The sequence below is a fragment of the Triticum dicoccoides genome, chromosome 4A (genome assembly GCF_002162155.2).
Source record: "Triticum dicoccoides isolate Atlit2015 ecotype Zavitan chromosome 4A, WEW_v2.0, whole genome shotgun sequence".
Taxonomy (NCBI): Eukaryota; Viridiplantae; Streptophyta; class Magnoliopsida; order Poales; family Poaceae; genus Triticum; species Triticum dicoccoides.
The window spans coordinates 677,142,136-677,164,676 of record NC_041386.1 but is presented as its reverse complement, the minus strand read 5'-3'; the positions used below and the strand labels follow the sequence as shown (position 1 = coordinate 677,164,676).

General features: G+C 44.5%; 1 pseudogene; it reads right to left on the bottom strand.

Annotated features, from left to right (window-relative positions):
* Nucleotides 1-10,431, bottom strand: part of LOC119284058 — a 36,086-nt pseudogene extending 25,655 nt beyond the window's left edge.
* Nucleotides 10,432-22,541: the final 12,110 nt, after the last annotated feature.

The window sequence follows — 22,541 nt, the reverse complement described above, 5'->3', positions numbered from 1 at the left end:
GGGGCGGCGGCGCGGCGGCTGCGTAGGGACAGGGGCGGCGCGCGGTGGCCGCGCAGTGGCACGGGACAGGAGGGGCGCGGGAGCAGGCTATGCTCACAGGGGACGGCGGCGACGGCTCAGGCGAGCAGCCTGACGGCGTCGGTGGCGGCGGCAACGGCAAGGTGGAGCAGGGGCGTCGGGCGGTGACGGCGACGAGGAGGAGCAGGGGGCGTCGGGGGAGAAGTGGGCGGTTTGGCCGAAACTGCTAAGTGTTGCTTATATAGCAAACCCTTTAGTCCCGGTTGGTGGCACCAACCGGGACTAATGCACCCTTTAGTCCTGGTTGGTGCCACCAACCGGGACCAAAGGCCTCTTTTTCGGCAGCCCAAAGGGCGAGAACCGGCGGCCTTTGGTACCGGTTGGTGGCACCAACCGGGACTAATGCCTCCCCTTTAGTCCCGGTTGGTGCCACCAACGAGGACCAAAGGCCCCTGTGCTGCCTGCCTCGGGGCCAAAGTTTAGTCCCACCTCGCTAGTTGAGAAGGGCGCGCAGTGGTTTATAAGCCCCACTGCCGTACCCCTCTCGAGCTCTTCTTCACCGCAGGCTTTCGGGCCTACTTGCTATTGCTTTGCCTGATCGGCCTTCTGGGCCTACTGCGGGCTGAATCCTGGCCCATAGTAGGGTTTCATGTCGTATTCAGGCCGTGGGGGCCCAGTAGGAGGCATTTTTTTGTTTTTTTTGTTTTCTTTACTTATTGTTGCTATATTTATTTTTTTCCAGTTTTTTTGTTTTGTTTTCTGCATTATTTATTTTCTTTTAATTTTTGCTTTATTTTTTAATTGTTTTTGCTTTTAGTTTTAGGAAAATTATAAACTTTCTGTTAGTGCCATTAGTTTTCAAATTTGAAAACATTTTTTTTTGTTTTTTTGTTTTCTTTCTTGCTTTATTTATTTTATTTTGTTTCTACTTACAACAAAATACTTATTGTTGTTTTTTTGTTTTGTTTTCTATATTATTTATTTTCTTTTGTTTTTTGCTTTATTTTTTAATTGTTTTTGCTTTTAGTTTTAGGAAAATTATAAACTTTCTGTTAGTGCCATTAGTTTTCAAATTTGAAAACACTTTTTTTGTTTTTTTGTTTTCTTTCTTGCTTTATTTATTTTATTTTCTTTCTACTTACAACAAAATACTTATTCTTGCTATTTTTAATTATTACGAGGGCCGAACCATAAGACATTAAAGCATTTCAAATGAATTTTGAAAAAGTTGAAAGTAGACATGGTAACATAAATTGACCCACATAGCATGTGCATGTACAAAACGGAAAATGGTATCATACTCGTCAGTTACAAAGTTGGCATGGTATCATCATAATAGTTGCGGGAGAAAGTCTTCACTTTTTCTTCGCTTGTGTCATTTGCTTATTGCGCCGTAACCATGGATAATCTTCATCGTTTATCAGGATGCTGGGGTCAGCCTTGACTTTGAAGGGAGGAATTTCATGAAACTTTTCATAATCTTCTGACATGTCTGTCTTGTCCCCCACTCCCACGATGTCCCTTTTTCCTGAAAGAACTATGTGGTGCTTTGGCTCATCGTATGATGTATTCGCTTCCTTATCTTTTCTCTTTCTCGGTCTGGTAGACATGTCCTTCACATAGATAACCTGTGCCAGATCATTGGCTAGGACGAATGGTTCGTCAGTGTACCCAAGATTTTTCATATCCACTGTTGTCATTCCGTACTGTGGGTCTACCTGTACCCCGCCTCCTGACAGATTGACCCATTTGCACTTAAACAAAGGGACCTTAAAATCTACTCCGTAGTCAAGTTCCCATATGTCCACTATGTAACCATAATATGTGTCCTTTCCCTCTCGGTTGTTGCATCAAAGCGGACACCGCTGTTTTGGTTGGTGCTCTTTTGATCTTGGTCAATCGTGTAAAATATATTCCCATTTATCTCGTATCCTTTCCAAATCAATACAGTCAAAGATGGTCCCCTGGACAATAAGTAGAGCTCATCACAAACAGTGTTGTCACCTCTGATACGTGCTTCCAACCAACTGCTGAAAGTCCTGATGTGTTCACATGTAATCCAGTCATCGCACTGCTCCGGGTGTTTGGGGCGCAGACTGTTCTTGTGTTCATCGACATACGGGGTCACCAAGGTAGAGTTTTGTAGAACTGTGTAGTGTGCTTGAGACCAAGAATATCCGTCCCTGCATATTATTGAGTCCCTTCCAAGCGTGCCTTTTCCAGTCAGTCTCCCCTCATACCGCGATTTAGGGAGACCTATCTTCTTAAGGCCAGGAATGAAGTCAACACAAAACCCGATGACATCCTCTGTTTGATGGCCCATGGAGATGCTTCCTTCTGCCTAGCGCGGTTACGGACATATTTCTCTAGGACTCCCATGAACCTCTCAAAGGGGTACATATTGTGTAGAAATACGGGGCCCAGAATGACAATCTCGTCAACTAGATGAACTAGGACGTGCGTCATGATATTGAAGAAGGATGGTGGGAACACCAGCTCGAAACTGACAAGACATTGCACCACATCACTCCTTAGCCTTGGTATGATTTATGGATCGATCACCTTCTGAGAGATTGCATTGAGGAATGCACATATCTTCACAATGGCTAATCAGACGTTTTCCGGTAGAAGCCCCCTCAATGCAACCGGAAGCAGTTGTGTCATAATCACGTGGCAGTCATGAGACTTTAGGTTATGAAACTTTTTCTCTGCCATATTTATTATTCCTTTTATATTAGACGAGAAGCCAGTCGGGACCTTCATACTAAGCAGGCATTCAAAGAAGATTTCCTTCTCTTCTTTGGTAAGAGCATAGCTGGTAGGACCTTCATACTCCTTTGGAGGCATGCCGTCTTTTTCGTGCAAACGTTGTAGGTCCTCCCGTGCCTCAGCTGTATCTTTTGTCTTCCCATACACGCCCAAGAAGCCTAGCAGGTTCACGCAAAGGTTCTTCGTCACGTGCATCACGTCGATCGACGAGCGGACCTCTAGGTCTTTCCAGTAGGGTAGGTCCCAAAATATAGATTTCTTCTTCCACATGGGTGCGTGTCCCCCAGCGTCACTCGGAACAGCTAGTCCACCGGGACACTTTCCAAAGATTACGTGTAAATCATTGACCATAGCAAGTACGTGATCACCGGTACGCATGGCGGGCTTCTTCCGGTGATCTGCCTCGCCTTTGAAATGCTTGCCTTTCTTTCGACATTGATGGTTGGTCGGAAGAAATTGACGATGGTCCAGGTACACATTCTTCCTGCAGCTTGCCAGGTATATACTATCGGTGTCAAGTAAATAGTGCGTGCATGCGTGGTATCCCTTGTTTGTCTGTCCTGAAAGGTTACTGAGAGCGGGCCAATCATTGATGGTCACGAACAGCAACGCCTTTAGGTTAAATTCCTCCTGTTTGTGCTCATCCCACGTACGTACACTGTTTCCATTCCACAGCTGTAAAAGTTCTTCAACTAATGGCCTTAGGTACACATCAATGTCGTTGCCGGGTTGCTTAGGGCCTTGGATGAGAACTGGCATCATAATGAACTTTCGCTTCATACACATCCAAGGAGGAAGGTTATACATACATAGAGTCACGGGCCAGGTGCTGTGATTGCTGCTCTGCTGCCCGAAAGGATTAATGTCATCCGCGCTTAAAGCAAACCATACGTTCCTTGCCTCACTTGCAAACTCATCCCAGTACTTTCTCTCCATTGCGACCCGTCAGCGGGTGGTCTCAACATCCTGTCTTTCTTACGGTCCTCACTGTGCCATCGCATCAACTTGGCATGCTCTCTGTTTCTGAACAGACGTTTCAACCGTGGTATTATAGGAGCATACCACATCACCTTCGCAGAAACCCTCTTCCTGGGGGGCTCGCCGTCAACATCACCAGGGTCATCTCGTCTGATCTTATACCGTAATGCACCGCATACCGGGCATGCGTTCAGATCCTTGTACGCACCGCGGAAGAGGATGCAGTCATTAGGGCATGCATGTATCTTCTGCACCTCCAATCCTAGAGGGCATATGACCTTCTTTGCTGCGTATGTACTGTCGGGCAATTCGTTATCCTTTGGAAGCTTCTTCTTCAATATTTACAGTAGCTTCTCAAATCCTTTGTCAGACATAGCATTCTCTGCCTTCCACTGCAGCAATTCCAGTACGGTACCGAGCTTTGTGTTGCCATCTTTGCAATTGGGGTACAACCCTTTTTTGTGGTCCTCTAACATGCGATCGAACTTCAGCTTCTCCTTTTGACTTTCGCATTGCGTCCTTGCATCGACAATGACCCGGCGGAGATCATCATCATCGGGCACATCGTCTAGTTCCTCTTGATCTTCAGCAGCTTCGCCCGTTGCAACATCATCGTGCACATCATCTGGTTCCTCTTGATGTTCAGTAGCATCACCGTATTCAGGGGGCACATAGTTGTCATCGTACTCTTCTTCTTCGCCATCTTCCATCATAACCCCTATTTCTCTGTGCCTCGTCCAAACATTATAGTGTGGCATGAAACCCTTGTAAAGCAGGTGGGTGTGGAGGATTTTCCGGTCAGAGTAAGACTTCGTATTCCCACATATAGGGCATGGACAACACATAAAACCATTCTGCTTGTTTGCCTCAGCCACTTCGAGAAAACCATGCACGCCCTTAATGTACTTGGAGGTGTGCCTTGAACCGTACATCCATTGCCGGTTCATCTGCGTGCATTATATATAATTAAGTGTGTCAAAAATCATTACAGAACATCATGAATAGATAATTAAGTGACCAAATTAATAGAAGTTCATCATCACATTAAAATCAAAGTACATACATAGTTCTCATCTAACAACATAAAGCTCTGCAGAGCATCTAAATTAATTAAACCATACACTGAAACTATGTAAAACATTTCAATGCGAAAACAAATGCGATCATAATTGCAATCAATGTAACAACTGATCCAACGGCATAATGATACCAAGCCTCGTTATGAATGGCATATTTTGTAATCTTTCTAATCTTCAAGCGCATTGCATCCATCTTGATCTTGTGATCACCGACGACATCCGCAATATGCAACTCCAATATCATCTTCTCCTCCTCAATTTTTCTAATTTTTTCCTTCAACAAATTGTTTTCTTCTTCAACTAAATTTAACCTCTCAACAATAGGGTCGGTAGGAATTTCCGGTTCGACAACCTCCTAGATAAATAAAATCTATGTCACGTTGGTCGGCATAATTGTCATAAACAATAAATGAACCAATAGTTATGAAAAGATAATATACACCACATCCGAATCATAGACAGGACGAGGGCCGACGAGGGCGGATACCAAAACCATTGCACTATATAAGATGCAATAATAAAAGTAAGAAAATTATACAAGTATCTATATAAATATACAAGGAAGAATTTTTTTTCCTGTCAGAAAGAAGATAAGAACAAGAGGCTCACCACGGTGGTGCCAGCGACGAGATCGGCACGGGCGATCGACAGCGGTGAAGACGGGGACGGGACGTGACGGACCACTAAACCTAGACAAATATTAAGGAAAATGAAGTTTGGAGGTCGAGCTTGGAGAGGAGAAAGCTTAAGTAGTGTGGCTCGAGCATTCCATCGAACACCTCGTGTGCATAGGAGGTGAGCTAGAGCACCACAAAGCTCTCCCCTCGCCGGCCACGAAAAACAGAGCACTAGGAGTGCTCTGCTCGCGGGCGAGGGGTAGATATAGGCAACTAATTGGTCCCGGTTCGTGCCATGAACCGGGACTAAAGGTCAGCCTTTGGTCCCGGTTCACGCCACCAACCGGGACCAATGGTGGTGGGCCAGGAGCGAGGCGCATTGGTCCCGGTTCGTCCCACCAACCGGAACCAATAGGTCCAGCCGAATCGGGACCAATGGCCCACGTGGCCCGACCGGCCCCCGGGGCTCACGAACCGGGTCCAATGCCCCCATTGGTCCCGATTCTGGATTGAACCGGGACTAGTGGGCTGACCCGGCCTGGACCATTGCCCCCTTTTCTACTAGTGACCGCAGTTCTGTTCGTTGTTTCAATCAGGATCGAGACATTGAGGAACACGTCCAGGCCAAACCTACAGACCGTGTTTTAATCTCCAAGTGCAAGGGTCTATTTTCAATTCATTTTCTTTGTGTTTGGATGGTCTATTCATCTGACGACCGTTACTATTAGAAACTATATATATATATTTTTTGATCAATGATCACTTTTATAATTTGTTATGTTCTGTGTTCCTGAATCTTCATCATGTCTGCTAGAATTAGAAAGCATGAATCTGGTGCTGCAAAGTGTAAGAAGAAACAAAAACTCGAAGTTGAGGCTCAATCTCTAACGGGCTCCCATGATAGATATTTGGTGAAAGGGCCCCAACACAATTTTGAAAATCAAACTACAGATTTTAATGTTGATGATGGTCTTGATGATAATGCAGCAGAGGTCGAGGCTCCTGATGCAGAAATTGATGATGGTAATATTGCCAATGAAGGGGGTGATGGTAATACTGCACGGATGCTCCTTTTTGGTAGGACATGAGGTCCGTTCATTGCTTCGCAATCCCTTTACCTTCTGGCATTAGAGTTGAAATATGCCTAAATAAGATAGAAATAAAGCGGACTTGAAATTATATAATAAAGTGAGAGTATCTTTTACACATATTAATTATTCCTTTATGTGAATTGTCAAAATTTTGAGCCCCATTTTGGTTTTTGCTCGGGGCCCCAAATTTCTGGAGACGGCCCTGCTGGTCGTTGGTGTCATCCTCTGTCGGCTGGGTGTCCTTGCTCAAAGGTGATGGCGGCGATGCAGGAGCAAATATTCCCCAAAAAGGGACGTGCGACTCTGAGTCGAAGTCGCCCGAGCCGTCGCTGGGCCAATGAAAGCCATCGTTGGACATGGCTGTGGGAGAGGCCGAGGGACTTGAGAGATTGCGGTGGATGAAGACGACAATGTTGCAGTTGGTGTCTTTGGTACTTGCATATATTTAAGATTAGTGTGAACTGGAGAAGGCAAGATGAACTCGAGGGGAAGACGCTTCTGCACAGTTACTGTGTGAAAACGTGAAGTCACATTCGAAAATCAAATCTTTATCCATATCCAGCAATGCCACCCGTAAGTGGCAAAAATGATTAATTTTTTCGTAAAGTTTTTCTCATTGGACACGATTCTTATAAAGTTATATAATTTATATATATTTATCAAACCACACCAGTATCGGAATGGATAGAGAGTAGCCACAAGATTCCTAAATATGAAGACAAAATTCCTATGGACCAAGACAAAAGTGGCTTAGCATTTGGTCTGCACATTCAATATCTCAACTAGACGATAGAACATGATAGTAGGAGGTAGAAAAAATACGGTGCCAGCCAGGAGTAACGTCGTGCGTGATGCTTTTCTCTTCCTTCGCCGACCTCGACTCTTCCAGCGCGGTTTTGTCATTGAAAGCAGATTTCTAAAAAGTCAAAAGAAACAGTAATATGACTGAGTCAATAATCTTAAACCATATCACAAACCTACATTGCACAAATACGCTCTTGGCAATTTGAAAGAAACGAGAATAACATAGGATATTCTCAAACTCAGCCGATCTCATCCACAACACCAAGTCTCCACAGGTGGGAACTTGCACCACATATGATGTAGATGTCCTGTCAACACTACAGATAACGCAAAAGAACATAAATGAGAAGTAGCCGTATTGTACTGACCAGCACTAAAGAACCATCAAACTAAAGCATATTACCATATGTCCTTGTACCGAGTAATATCTGACAAGACTGAAGGTCTTTCATAGTTCTAAGGTTACATTCCTAATTACTTAAGAGCGTTGAGAACGAGAACCGCTAGGATAACCGCAACCACGACAAGCAGCTGTCCTTGCACATTAAGCACCTTACGAAGTAGCTCCTTAACTTACCTCAGTTTAGAGGCACTGATCATAACCTCAAAGGCACTGTTAATCCTTGGCACCATGCTCCGCTTTCGGTTGTTCATGTTCCACGGACTTGTCACCGGGCTCTGGAATAGTTTGGCCTCTTCTCTGTTCATCTTAAGTCTTTCTCTCTATGAAGTGCTTGAATCTTAAGAAGAAGTGCACTGCTAGTATTAATGTCTTGACCAGCAGGTACTTCGCATAAACAGAGAGCCCCTTATAGAAGGGGCATTCCTTATCCATCTAAAGTATAGATAAAGCAACATCTCTCTGTAAATGTCTTATATTGTGAGGGGATAGAATATATTAAAAGTACATGATTAAAAAGAAAAAAATAGTTATGGATTAGCTTAGGTGCCTAAACTATTTTTTGTGTTTTAATCATGTACTTTTAATATATTCTATCCCCTCACAATATAAGATATTTATAGAGAGCTAAAAAGCTTTCTAAAACATCTAATATTGTGACACGAAGGAAGTATAACACATGTTGGTCTATTATTTTTCCTTGCTGTTGCTTTACCTATACTTTAGAAGGAGAAGAAATGCCCCTTCTACAAGTGGCTCTCTGTTTATGCGAAGTACCTGCTGGCTCAAGACATATATACTAGCAATGGTCTTCTTGAGATTCAAGCACTTCATAGGTAGAAACAACTTAAGACGAACAGAGAAAAGGCCAGACTATTAGAGAGCCCGGTGACAAGTTCATGGAACATGAACAACCAACAGGGGAGTGTGGTGCCAAGGATTAACAGTGCCTCTGAACTGAGGGAAGTTAAGGAGCTACTTCTTAAGGTGCTAGGACAGCTTCTTGTCGTGGTTTTCGTTCTCAGCGCTCTTAAGTAATAACTAGGAATGTAACACTAGAACTATGAAAGACCTTCAGTCTTGTCAGATATTACTCCAGTATAAGGACAAATCGTAATATGCTTTAGTTTGATGGTTCTTTAGTGCTGGTCAATACAGTACGTCTACTACTCGTTTATGTTGTTTTGCGTTCTCTGTAGTATTGACAGCACATCTACATCATGTGTGGTGCAAGTTCCCACCTGTGGAGACTTGGTGTTGTGAATGAAATCATCTGAGTTTGACAATACCCTGTGTCATTCTCTTTTTTCTTTCAAATTGCCAACTGTGTATTTGTGCAATGTAGGTTGGTGATGTGGTTTAAGATTATTGACACAATCATATTATTGTTTCTTTTGCCTTTTTTGAATCTGCTTTCGATGACAAAACCGCGGTGGAAGAGTCGAGGTCGGCAAAGGAAGAGGAATGCATCACGCGCAACGTTCCTCCTAGCTGGCGCCGTATTTTTCCTACCTCCCGCTATCATGTTCTATCATCCAATGGAGAGATTGAACGTGCAGACAAAATGCGAAACCAGTTTTGTCTTGGTCCATAGGAATTTTGTCTTTACATTTAGGAATCTCGTGTCTACTCTATCCATTCCGATACTGGTGTGGTTAGATAATATATATATAAATTATATGACTTTATAAGAATAGTGTCCAATGAGGAAGACTTTACTAAAAAAATTAATCATTTTTGCCACTTACAAGTGGCATTGATGGATAAAAATGAAGATTTAATTTTCGAATGTGACTTCTTGTTCTCACACAGTAACTACGAAGAAGCGCCTTCCCCTCGATTTAATCTCGCCTTCTCTAGTTCCCACTGATCTTAAATATACGCAACTACCAAAGACACCCACTGCAACATTGTCTTCTTCATCCACCGCAATATCTCAACTCCCTCGATCTCTCCCACAGCCATGTCCGACGATGACTTTCGTTGGCCCAACGACGGCTCGGGCGACTTTGACTCGGAGTCACGCGCCCTTTTTTGGAAAATATCCGCTCCTGCATTGCCGCCATCGCCTTTGAACAAGGACACCCAGCCGACGAAGGATGACTCCGCCGACGAGGAGGAGGACCCGATCGACGACGACGACGATGATGCCGATGATGATGAAGAGGAGGACGATGCCAACAATGAGGAGGAAGACGATGACGAGGAAGACCATCACGACAACGATGACGAGGAAGACCATGACAACGACGCCGACGATAACGAGGAAGACGAGAAGCCAGCCAACAAAAAGCATCGCCAACTGTAGCATGGTAGCAACAACAGTTTTATTTTACGTTTCTTATATGGATATAAAATGTATTAATATTTTCGAATTTGTAAGATCACACTCCTTATTATAGTTCTAGAAGACTATCCTATATGATGCTCTTAAAAAGTTTGTGAATTATAAAATGTTAATGAATGAAAAGTCACGCAATTATTTGGAAATAATAATATTTATAAAAAGTACCGCAAATTTTTATAAAAAATTGGCTGAACAAATTTTGAATTCCATTTTTTTAAATATGAGGTTTATGACGCTGAAGTGTTCGCTGCTCCAAGCCGTGCGCCAACATGAGGTCTCGCACGGCTCCGCGCACCTTGTCCCTGCACCCGTGGCGGCGGTGGCGCATCGCGACCCTCAACACTAGCTTCATCACTGCCACCGGTGTCTCGATAACCAAACACATGGTAATGCTGAAGCGTGGGAGGGAGGCGCGTGCGAGGAATGCTAGTAACGCTCAGTGCAAAACACCGAGACCGGCCGCTTATTGCTGGACGAGATCTCTCTGTCGAGCGTCACATGCTATTGGCATAATAGTAGAGTCCATTGGAACACAGTGATAACGAGAACAACTCAGTGCCTAGACGCAGATGAGGACTATGGCGAGCTTTTTCGTGCTCTGCAATCTCCCGTGGGCTCGGTGTCCAGACGCGGATGAAGACTATGGAGCCAGTCTGGCTCGTGATCTTGATGTTGATTCTAGCACACGGCGACATGTTGCTATTGTCTGGGATTAAGAGAAAACGAGAGGAGGCCAATGGAACACAGCGAGAAGGAGAACAACTCAAGGCCTAGACACAGATGAAGACTATGGCGAGCTTTCTCGTGCTCTGCAATCTCCCGTGGGCTCGGTGTCCAGACGTGGATGAAGACTATGGAGCCAGTATGGCTCGTGATCTTGATGTTGATGTGATAAAATCTAGCGCACGGCGACATGTTGCCATTATCAGGGAAGAAGAGAAAATGGGAGGAGGCCACTGCAATAGACGGGCTTCGCTCCATCGCCCCGGTGTTTGACACGCGTGGCCTGTTGGGCTTTGACCCGCAGTCACTGCACTCGCCCATGTTCGACACACACGACGGTGACATAACTGACTGGAAGGCCGCACGAAAGGTGCTAGAGTGCATCATCATGCCGTCACGGGAGGACAAGTTCGTCGCATCGAAGCCCTCCGACGTCGTCGTGTCGAGCTACATCAAAATGCTCCAGGTATTATGGTTGCTTGTTAAACTAAGAGAGAGTGGAAAGGGGGTTTCTACTTTCTAATGTCACTAGGATAATGGTCGTGCCGCGTGGCAAGAGGCGGAAGGCACTAAGGGCGTGCTCTTCGCTAACCCGAACTATACCAGAAAGGGGGTTTCTTCTTTCTGACGTCGTTGGGACAATGGTTGTGCCCCATGCGTTGGGGTGTGCCACCATACAGGAGCTTGTCCGCAAATCCGGTGCTGACGAGCAAGCAGAGCCAGTGGGTGCAAAAGCTGCTAGGCACATGCGGCGCTACGGTTGATCTCTGGGCTTACCACCGGGAGACAAATATTGTTGCGTCCTTGTCTGCTAACCTCGCTGGCACCTCAGCCTTCTCCCCGAGCTACTAGTGCCGTAGGTAAGAGTTCAACCCCTTTTTCCAATGAGCACACTCATAGGGAAAGGTATTTTACTATTGTTGTTTGTGAGCTAGGGGTTGATACACCCATTCATACCATTGTTGATAGTATGCCAGTGGAGAAGATGGTGACGCCGGCTCTACGGATGGAGCAGCTGAAGGTGGTGCCGGCAGCTAGGACGGAGCAGCTGAAAAGTGAGGCGCATGGAGACATGATGCCGTTGTCCGGGAAGAAGAGGAAACAAGAGGAGGCCACTGCAATAGACGTGTTTGGCTTTTTTTTGCCGGAACACACACTCGAACCAAACAAGATTAGTAGAAAGAAAACACCAAGGAGACACATCTGCTTCTCCTCCGGCCGGGTAGGACACCGTCGTCATTGAGGCGAAAGCCACCAAGGGCACCATGTGCAGAAGCGCAACATAATGGTTTCATCCTCCTCGTCCTCCGTCGTCATCATTGGAAACGACGTCGATGCCACCTTCGACGCGCTCGCTGGGCCCCCTGCCGAGCGCACCGCCTCGACCCTACGCACCCAGGCCACCGTTGACGCCTTTGACAAGAAACATGGCGTTTTGAGGGAGTTCCTCGCACGCCCCGCTGACGAGTTGCGAGCATAGAAGCCGAATCGACACGACTAATTCCGACTGCACGATGGGAAGCTGAATCGGCACACGAGATCCGGGCTGCAAATCCCTGAGCCAAAGTGCTGCCACGATCTTTGGAAATAGACTTTTCATAAAATCTTTTAGTAATGTCTCCTGACCTAGAAACATTTGTAATAGAAATTACGAATAGGATATTACCAAGATAAGATACCTCGACATGGACACGTGTCCTCCTTACGAGGCGTGGGCAAGAACAAGCGGCAGCATTAGACTATTTTTGCTGCCCGAGCAGGCAGTATTGCTCATGTACAAATCGAGCATCACCGTTTGTTTGGTCAAGGAGACGACCATATTGCTTGTGGACAAATAAAGTATTATTGTTTGTTTCATAAATATGTATTGATTGAAACTCTCACTATGAGTGATGAAATCCGAAATCTACATCTGTTGTAAGGAATTAGAGAAATAAATATGGTTATCAACACTCTGAACCAGAAGATCTTTTAGAGCGAAGTTGGTAACTAGCTAGTAAGGGAATCAGTAGTGAGTCACCGCCACCGGCCATTGTTGTGGTTATTTATAGCTAGCAACTAGCTGGGGTTGACTATTTTACAATTTACCCATGTGGCTGGCGCTTGCAGGGGAAATCTTCACTGGAGCGTGGGAAGCTAAGTGGAGCCAACGAATCTGGCATTTTTCTCCCCTTTGTCCTCACCTTCACAAAATCCTTCACATTACATATGTCCGTAGAAACTCGAACCACCATCTCCATCGTGGAAGTCATGGGGGTGACTTTGCTCATACACGCGCAGTGCGGTGGGGGCGGCAGTACGCGCTGATGAGGGTGTGGCGGCCTTAGCTACATACGCGAAAGAGTTGGCGGTTGCAGAAGATCTGTTGGGGGCACGCACGGTTCTGTAAGCGAAACGCGCGGTTGAGTACACGGCCAGTGCAACACGCGCTGGGGCCGCCGTTGCCTTGGCAGCACGCGCGGGTTTTGTCGTGGTAAAGGCGGCAACTTCGTTAGAGTCTGCTAGAGCTAGCATGTTCAGATGATACCTTTGCTATTTACGACCATTTGGAATAGGCCCGTCAATGCAGCGTCGCACGCATGCGTTTGGCCCTCTATGGGATTTTCCCTGTGGCCGGGCCTATGAAAGGAATTTGCATTAGTGCAGAGAATATTTCAACATCACCGCACCAGCAGGCAATCCCGCAGCAACACCGACGAGTAGCTGTTTATATTTTGTTATTTTCTAGACCTAGCTGATATGTAATGTCGCTATTATGTTGTTTAGTTTATATGTATTAGTACGAACCATGATTTGTGCAATCCTCTTCTGAATCGGGTCTTTATTAGTTAGAATTGTCTTTGTTATTGTTGGTCTATGTTAATATTGGTCTTCCAACATAATTCTGATTACTAACTTGTTTGCCAAGTATCACACACATCTTGTTATTCCGAATCATTTGTGTTATTTTTGCTCTTCGCAAACAGTTTATCCGAGTGACCTATTAACTAGGTATCACATACATCTTGTTATGATGAACCATTTATGTTATTTTCGTAAATCACAAACAATTCAGTCCAGTGACCTGTTTGCCGAGTATTACACACATCTTGTTAAGCCGAATCGTTTGTGTTCTTCTAGAACATCACAAACAGTTCATGCGATGACCTTTATGCCGTCTATCGCATACATCTTGTCCAGGGTAATTGTTTGTGTCATTTTGGGTCATCGCAAACAGTTCATCTAAGTGACATGTATGTCGTCTATCGCACACATCTGGATTTGGGTAACCGTTCGCAATAGTTTGTATGGATCAACTTTATGTCACGTATCGCACATGCAACTATTTTCTTTAATCGTATTTAATGAATCTGTCATGTCACACAACTTGTTTTATTGGTGACGGTTTTATTATCGTATAGTTTGTGATTCATGTATCACACACAGTTCTCCTATACATGTATCGTCTTAGGACATTCCTGCAATAGTGGTAGCTGCTGATGTTGTCGGATTACACATCAATCTGTTTCAAGGATATATCATGTTATCTAGCACTCTTTGATTATTATTTATCCCACGTTAAGCATATATCGTGCAATCTAGCACTCTTAGGTCAATTGTTATTTTGCACTTCCAATCTGTTGTCTTCTCCATATGGACATCTCCTCTTAATACATTTTTTTTTCACATTTTCATTCCAGTATTTATGGTTTGCTGAACAACAAATCTACCTACGATCTACCTTATTATGGAGTCACCAGCTTCAATGAATCAACAATGGCTGCAACCATACCATGTACATGGGTTAAGACTCGAGACCCATGCATATGTTTCCAACTATAGATACGTAATGACATGTTAGTTGTTTTACATTCGACAATGCTATGCATATGTACACGCATTAGCGTTCACTCTTGAGGGGCCATATTTGTTGTGGTTGTTCAAGATGTACGTGTATTTTCTCGTACTGTCTCTTAATTACAGTTAGAACCCTTATGTGCTACAAATCCATGTCTCCCTAATTTCTCTTTAATTTCTATCCACCCCTTCTAATACAAGTTCGCAGATATGTCTGATGCTGCACTAAGTTGTACCTGCACTCCATCATGGCCAAGGATAAATATACATCTAATAAAAATCACTGTATGTAAGGTTCTGTCTTATCATGTTCAACAAAAGCGTGAAGTAGCAGCGTTCTTCAAATTCATAATCAATAAAGTTCTTTCTTTTGTTTAATTCCAGCTTATTTGATATATTGTTGCTTGATCTTTTTAGCACACTTGAACAAGATATGTTCTTTATTTACCAACTGTTTTCCTTTCCTAGTTAATTTAAAGGATATATGGTGTCAAGCCTATGAGGTATATATCTGATAATGTTCTTCTTCTTGTTTTTCCAAGATTGAGATAGTTTACAAGAGTAACAAACTTTCATCATTAAGCAAAGTATAAGATTTGTTAAGGATGCCATATGTATACAATTTAATATTTATAGAGGAATATTATTGGTAATCACGTTACTATATTGATATAGCTACATATTTATAGTTTCATGCATGCGTAGACGCATATGAATAAGTCTAACAAAGTAAGCATTAATTAGGCAAGTTTGCAAACCACGGAAATGGGAAAAACATTAGTATCAAACTTCCGTCGACACTAAAACGACAGAATTAACATCGATCAAGTTATCTAAGAACAAAATATTTTTGGGTGTCATCATATTAATTAATGTGGACATCTGACTAGCTCATTTGTTGAAATACACTCTCCTATGGATTCGCACGTCCAAATGTGATTGTACAAAATGCATCTCTATATGTTAATAATATGTTTCAAATGCAATATTTATTAACCAGGCCGTGTGAATGCTAGTTAATTAACTGACTTATTGCTAGGTGTTGGACGTAACAAACTTACTAGGTTCTGACGACGCAACTGGTATGTTCCCGACGCTAGCATACAAAGTTTAATGAGTCTACAAACAACTTAATTTTTTTATTAACATGTACAAATGTTAATGTCGAAGAAACTTTTGTAATGTTTACAGTCCACCGCGCCATACCACACAAACAACTTTATGACCTTGCGGTTCACCGGATGCTCACTTTTGTGGTTTGCACATTGGTTTGAGTCTGTAGCGACCACGATCCGAATGGACCGAAGTCTCTATGCATCAGTGTCATCCCTGGATCGGTACTGCCGACACGCATAGTACTCGAAGAATTATAACAGAGTTTCAATCACACACTTATTACATCGAGTCCTCATAAAAAGTATGATTACACAAAATATCAACTGAGGTGGTGGCTTGGTTAAAGATGCAGTGGTTAAGTGGGGATTTACCTTTAAAGCTTGCTGTGGCAAACTTGATCAACTTAGTGTGATCAACAGAGAGATGCTATGTGTCAAGTGTTATGTCCTGTGTCTTTAGGCTAGGAAGGACTACAGTCCTGGGGAATTTGAGGAGAAATGGACCAAGGTTTAACATAGTTGCTTTGCAACTGACCAAAATGGTCTAGAAACTTGAGCATGATGATGCACCCACATGGAGTTTCAACTTTAGCTCAAATTTGGCAAGGCAGAGTCATTTGGTCCTATGAAGATGCTCAAAAAGTCTCATACCAATTGGCCAAGCCAAAATGGTACTTGCTTCACAAACATCTCCTCTAGACAAAATGGGTGGAGATAGGTTATATGGATAATAGAAGGCCTAGAAAAATTTGCAGCCATAATGGAGCAATATAAAATATACTTGCTTCACAAACTAAAAATTTGGACAGAATCAAAGAATTGAAGATGAGCTCACATGGAGGCATGACATGAGCTCAACTTTGGTGGAGGGCAATGATATGATGATACCGAGGACCATGCAAAATTCCAACTCATTTGGATATGCCTAGCTTCACTAGTGCAGAACCGGGCAATAGCACCGGTTCGTAAGGCCCTTTAGTGCCGGTTCCATAACCGGCACTAAAGTGTGGGCACTAAAGGCCCCCCCCTTTAGTACCGGTTCAGCACGAACCGGTGGTAAAGGGCAACCACGTGGTACGAGCCAGCTCCGGGGGGCTGGAGCCCTTTAGTACCGGTTGGTAATACCAACCGGTACTATAAGGTTTGGGGTTTTTTTAGTTTTATGATTTCTTTTTCATTTAATTTTGTGTTTCCATTTTAATTCTTTTTCGTTTGCTGGTATTTTACGATATTACACATTGTACACGTTATGCATATATATATATATATATATATATATATATATATATATATATATAGAATTTCTAGTAGAACCAATCATGCATATATATCATCAATGTCTCACAAACCACCATATTAATTAATTCACACATACACAAATGTATAGCTAGCTATATACAATTTCTCCTACATATGCATGTTGCCTTCGGAGCCAGTGGCATTAGCCTAATTGGTGCCTTCGGAGCACGATGACAATTGGAAGTGGTTTTCATGGGGGCGGTAGCGGGTAATAGTATTCTCCCTTCGGATTTATGATCTGGTCGAGCAAAAATCCCGCTATTTCCTCTTGAAATGCTTCTACGCGGTCCGTTTCTAGGAGCTTCTCCCGCACCTCTCTGAACTGTTAAGAAGGAGATCAATATGCATGTGTATTAGTTGTGTGACTAGATATCGATAATGATGTAAAAATTGTGAATAGTGTTCTGACAAGCGTACCCATTCCTGTCTTTGAGATCTGCTCCTTTCGGACGCCATCATGCGAATGTTCTCGCAAACGCAGAATGCACACAGATCAGTCCCCTGCGCCTGCTTCAGGGCCTTTACGAGAATGGAATTTGATCAGATAATAATTAATCAAGAATGATAATTAAAGAGATGGCAGCTAGCTAGCTAGCTAGCTAGTACTACTTAATTACTTACCTTGGGTCGAAACCATTGAAGTTTTTCTTCCATTCGCCATCCGTGACGCTGATGAACCTTGCCCAAGCCCTGTCCGCCGACAAAGAAAATAAATAAAGGGGTTATTAAATAGTTCATATCATGAAATGACGAACTAAATAGGCCGAGATATATAGTTAATAATGATTGAAATTACCTGTTGACTATCCCAAACAAGATGTTATAGTCAGTTTTAACTTTGAATAGTGAGTCCAGTATTTCAACTGTTCCGTCGTCAACTTTAATGATACACAAGACCCAGTGAAATCTGCATGCACACACGTTTGCATGTCTTAATTAAGCGGACATATGTAAGCAAAAACATGTAGCTAGCTAGTAGGCAAAAACAGAGAATTTGTAGTACAAGACAGTGTGACCCACTGGAAGTTGTAAGGAAGTAGTATATATTCATTGTATTTGAGGCGCTTCAAGAACTCTAGCATGTTGTCCTCTACGTCCTTTTGATGATGTCGATTTATCCGCCATGTGTATTCATTAACGGTGTTTGGGTCAATGAACCCAATGCCATAGCGTCCAGCTTTTCTCATTTCATACATCTTCATCCTGCATAATACCACAGAAAAGAATATAGTGAGGATAATTACAGGTAATGATTGATCAAAAGGATCACTACAGCTAGCTTGAGACTTAAATTACAGAAAGAAATCACTTACAGACAATAGCAACTGACGATAGATTTGTCGAGTGCGTCTTGATTGTATAACTGAAACAGTTCAGAATACTCAACGGACAGAGCTTTCTCATGGAAGTAATGATCCTCCTTGACATTCACCATGAGGGACAATCGATCTGAAATCTTGGTAATGTTCATGTACCATTGATGCAATTCATACATTCTCGTTGGGAGGTTCTTGACCTTGTCTGGCTCGACCAAAGGTTGGCCCGGACATATTTCCGTTTTATTTCATCCTCTCTAAGCACAGGCATGGGCTCGATCTTGAGGAGTTGTCCAACAGTGATTTTGAGAACTTCAGCCTGCATTATATGCTCCTCCATTATTACCACATTGCCCACCTCAGGAACGTAAACTGTTTGCCCACAATAATATTGGGCGCGCGAACTGTCACGTGTTGTTGGCACAAAAAGCGAGGGGATCGATTGCGCCGCCTATTCTCCCAGCTGGGGAATGGTTTTCCCGCATTTTTTGACAGCTGCTTCTTGTTTGCTCGATCCCGAGCTCGCCTCCTTACGTAGACGTGCTCGATTTAACTTCTTGATGTGGCGCTCATAGTCTGTGTCAACAGGCTTGGGAGCTGGTGGTTGAGCCATACGAATGAAGTGGTCAATCATTTCCTCAGGCACTTTCTCCTTTGGCGGCGGTGGCGGTTTCGGTGCAAAATGGGCTTCCACCTCGGCCTTCGATATGGCTGCGATTTCCTCCTCGGACCTGTCATAAGCCCTCTGCGGAAGAGGCGTGAGGCTTGGACCATATTTATACCGCTTGCCTCCGCCTGTACTTCCTGTACTACCTCGACCCGTACCGCTACGCACCATAGCTGCGGGGTGTCTCTTCTGCGATTGCTGAGGCGGCGGAGACGGCTGACGGGGCTGAGTTGGACGAGGAGGAGTGGCCGCCTGAAGCTGTGCCGGACTTGGAGGAGGAGTGGCCTGAGGTTGTGCCAGACTTGGAGGAGGAGTGGACGTCTGATGCTGTGGCGGACTTGGAGGAGGAGGAGTGGCCTGACACTTTGCCGGACTTGGAGGAGGAGTGGCCTGACACTTTGCCGGACTTGGTGGACTTGCAGGAGCGGGAGACTACTGACTCGGTGGCGGACTTCGACGAGGAGTCGGCTGACGCGGTGTCGTTGGCCTTTGAAAGATGATACAATCCTTTTTCCATAGGATGATACGATGTTTGGCCTCTCCGAGAAAGCGCTCGTCGTCACCTCCAGGAATGTCAAGCTGTAGCTCCGAATATGGTGGGTCCACCACCTCATCAACCAAGACACGAGCATAGCCCACTGGAATCGGGTTGCAATGGAAGGTTGCCTCGGGGTGATTTGTAAAAGCAACGGCGTCCGCCACCTTTATGGATATGTTCGCTATTTTGACGTGTAGCTCACAGTTAGTGTTCTCCGCGATGTCATCCATGGGGTATCTACCCAGCATTGCGTCGTCCGGGGTGGAACCCGCGCTGCTTCTCGGCATGGATGGGGCGGTGCTATCCAATGCTGGATCATCCGCTAGAAGCTACAGCTGCTGAGACCCTCTTTGCTGGGTAAGTGAGTCGATCTGCTCCTGCTGCCGCTGGAATTTGACTGCCAATTCCGCTTGACTTGCTTCTAGGCCTTGACGGCGTTCATAGTCCCGCTTCCTCTGCTCCTCCTCCATCTTCCTTTTCTTCTCCTCCGCAATCTTATTTCTCGCAAGGGTTCTATAGTCGGTGTTCCAGTCTGAAAACCCCTCATACCACTTAATAGCGCCCATGCCTCATGTTCTTCCCGGGTGTTCAGGATTTCCCAGGGCACGCGTAAGCTCGTTGTTCTCTCTGTTGGGCTGGAACACCCCCGATCGTGCCTCTTCTATTGCAACAAGTATCGCATCGTCGGCTCCCTTCAGACTTGCCTTCGTCGAAACATTGCCTGTCTTTGGGTCCAACTCCCCCCCCCCATGCGCATAGAACCATGTCCTGCACCTGGGGGCCAGCTCTTAGTCACTGGAGTGACACCTGCATCCTCCATCTCTTTCTCAGACTTATCCCACTTAGGCATTGCCACCGCATAGCCACCTAGCCCCACCTTATGGAACTTATCCTTTTTTTCGGCATTCTTCTTGTTTATTCTCGACCGTTCCTTAGCTAATTCTGAATCCTTGAATTTCACGAAATCGTCCCAATGAGCACGTTGGTTCTCTAGTGTTCCCTCGAATACTGGAGTCTTCCTTCCTCCCTTGACGTACTTGTCCCATTCACGATTCTTGTGGTTCTTGAATGCAACCTCCATCTTCTTAAGAGCAGCGTCCTTGACTTTTTGCACATCTGCTTCTGTGAAATGATCTGGTAGGGTGAAATGTTCCATGAGAGTATCCCAAAGCAGATCTTTTTGATTCTTGTCTACAAAAGTAACATCTGGACGTGGAGCAGCGTCCTCTTTGCCTTTTTGTCTTTTGTCTTTTGCTGGCTCTCTCCATTCTTGAAGGGAGATCGGGAGTTGGTCCTTCACAAGAACTCCGCACTGACGAACGAACTTGTCCGCAATCTTCTTAGGCGCTAATGGTTCGCCATTAGGTCTGACTGCCTCGATATTGTACTTTACGCCCTCCTTCAACTTTTTGTTCGGGCATCGTTTCGTCCTTTTGCCTGAAGATTTGCTCGATCCGGATGGCTGAAAGAACAAAGATCGATTCGTTAATATATCTTTAAGTCATTTAAAACATGTGATGATCACCAGATACCTGCTTATATAAATATATATACCTCGCCGGTCTTTGTTGTTTCAGGATCAACATGTTCTTCGTCATCGTCATAATCGTAGTTCATGACTTCATCAATTCGATCGTCGCGATCGAATATCATATCACCCTCTCCGGTGTTGTTTAGAAATTCGGAGCCGTCATAATCTTCTTCATTCTGATCATCATCTGGCCCGCGTATTATATCGAACATGGTCTGTTCTCCCTCTCTGTCGGTATTGTCTTCCATAGCTTTTATTTAACTAATCCAAAAGAAATATAAAACAATTTAGTATTCAAATTACATCGTCTCAAATAATAGATATAATCTCGAATACTTCGTCTAGAATAATAGATATAATCTCGAATACATCGTCTCGAATAATATATAATATTGAATAGTACATCACTGGCTAGCTAATTAAAGATCGAATACTATAGAAGAATCTAGGACACTCGCGGTTCCTGCGGCACGGGCGGTGGACACCCAAAGAGAAGGAACCCTCACAGGATCATAGCTGAAGTGAGATCCCCGAAGATACTGCCAGGTATTGGAGAACCTGCCTCCCTCTAACGCAACCATGTAGCGATGGACGTGCTCGTCCTCCTCCCTAACACGGCGACGTACCACCTCCGGCGGGGCCGGGTCCCTCCGCACCGAAACTGGCCCACGCGAACGCCACCAAACGAGATCAGGGTCGACGACGGGACCCGGGGCCGGGTTCCTCATCAAGCGGCGCCACTCCAGGCAGCACCTCCCAGTGCCAGCCCGGCGGAGCCCAGTCCCGGACATGGGTCGGCTGGACGTCGTCGCGGACGGGTCGACGGCGAGGATGCGGACCGGGCATCGTCGAGAACAAATACTAGCTATATGCCCGCAAAAAGTAACATTTTTTTAATGATTGGATTATGATAACTAAATTTTTTAACATTTCTACTATTTCAAAAATCTATATACTATTTCATACTAATTAAGCATCTGACACTAAAAACAGAAAACACAACTTCTATACATATCCATTAAAAAACTGAAAAACAACATTATATAAAAAATTTCCATACTAATTAAACACTAATTATATCCATCTAACATGCATTCATACATATATAATAGTGAAAAAATAATAATCTAAATCTAAACTAATTAGACATACAAAATACGTATATACTAATATATACATGCATATTAATTCATACATATGTGTGTGTGTGTGTGTTCATCATGCTTGTTTGTGTGTGTATGGGCTCGGGGAGGGGCGGCGCCCATGGTGGCCGCCGGGGGCGAGGGAGAGGGGTTAGAGGGGGAGAGCTCACAGCAGGGCGACGGCGACGGCGAGGCGACGGCCGGGGGCGGTGACGGGCCGGGGCGGCGACGCAGGGATGGCGCGACGCGGACGGGCCCGGGGCGGCGACG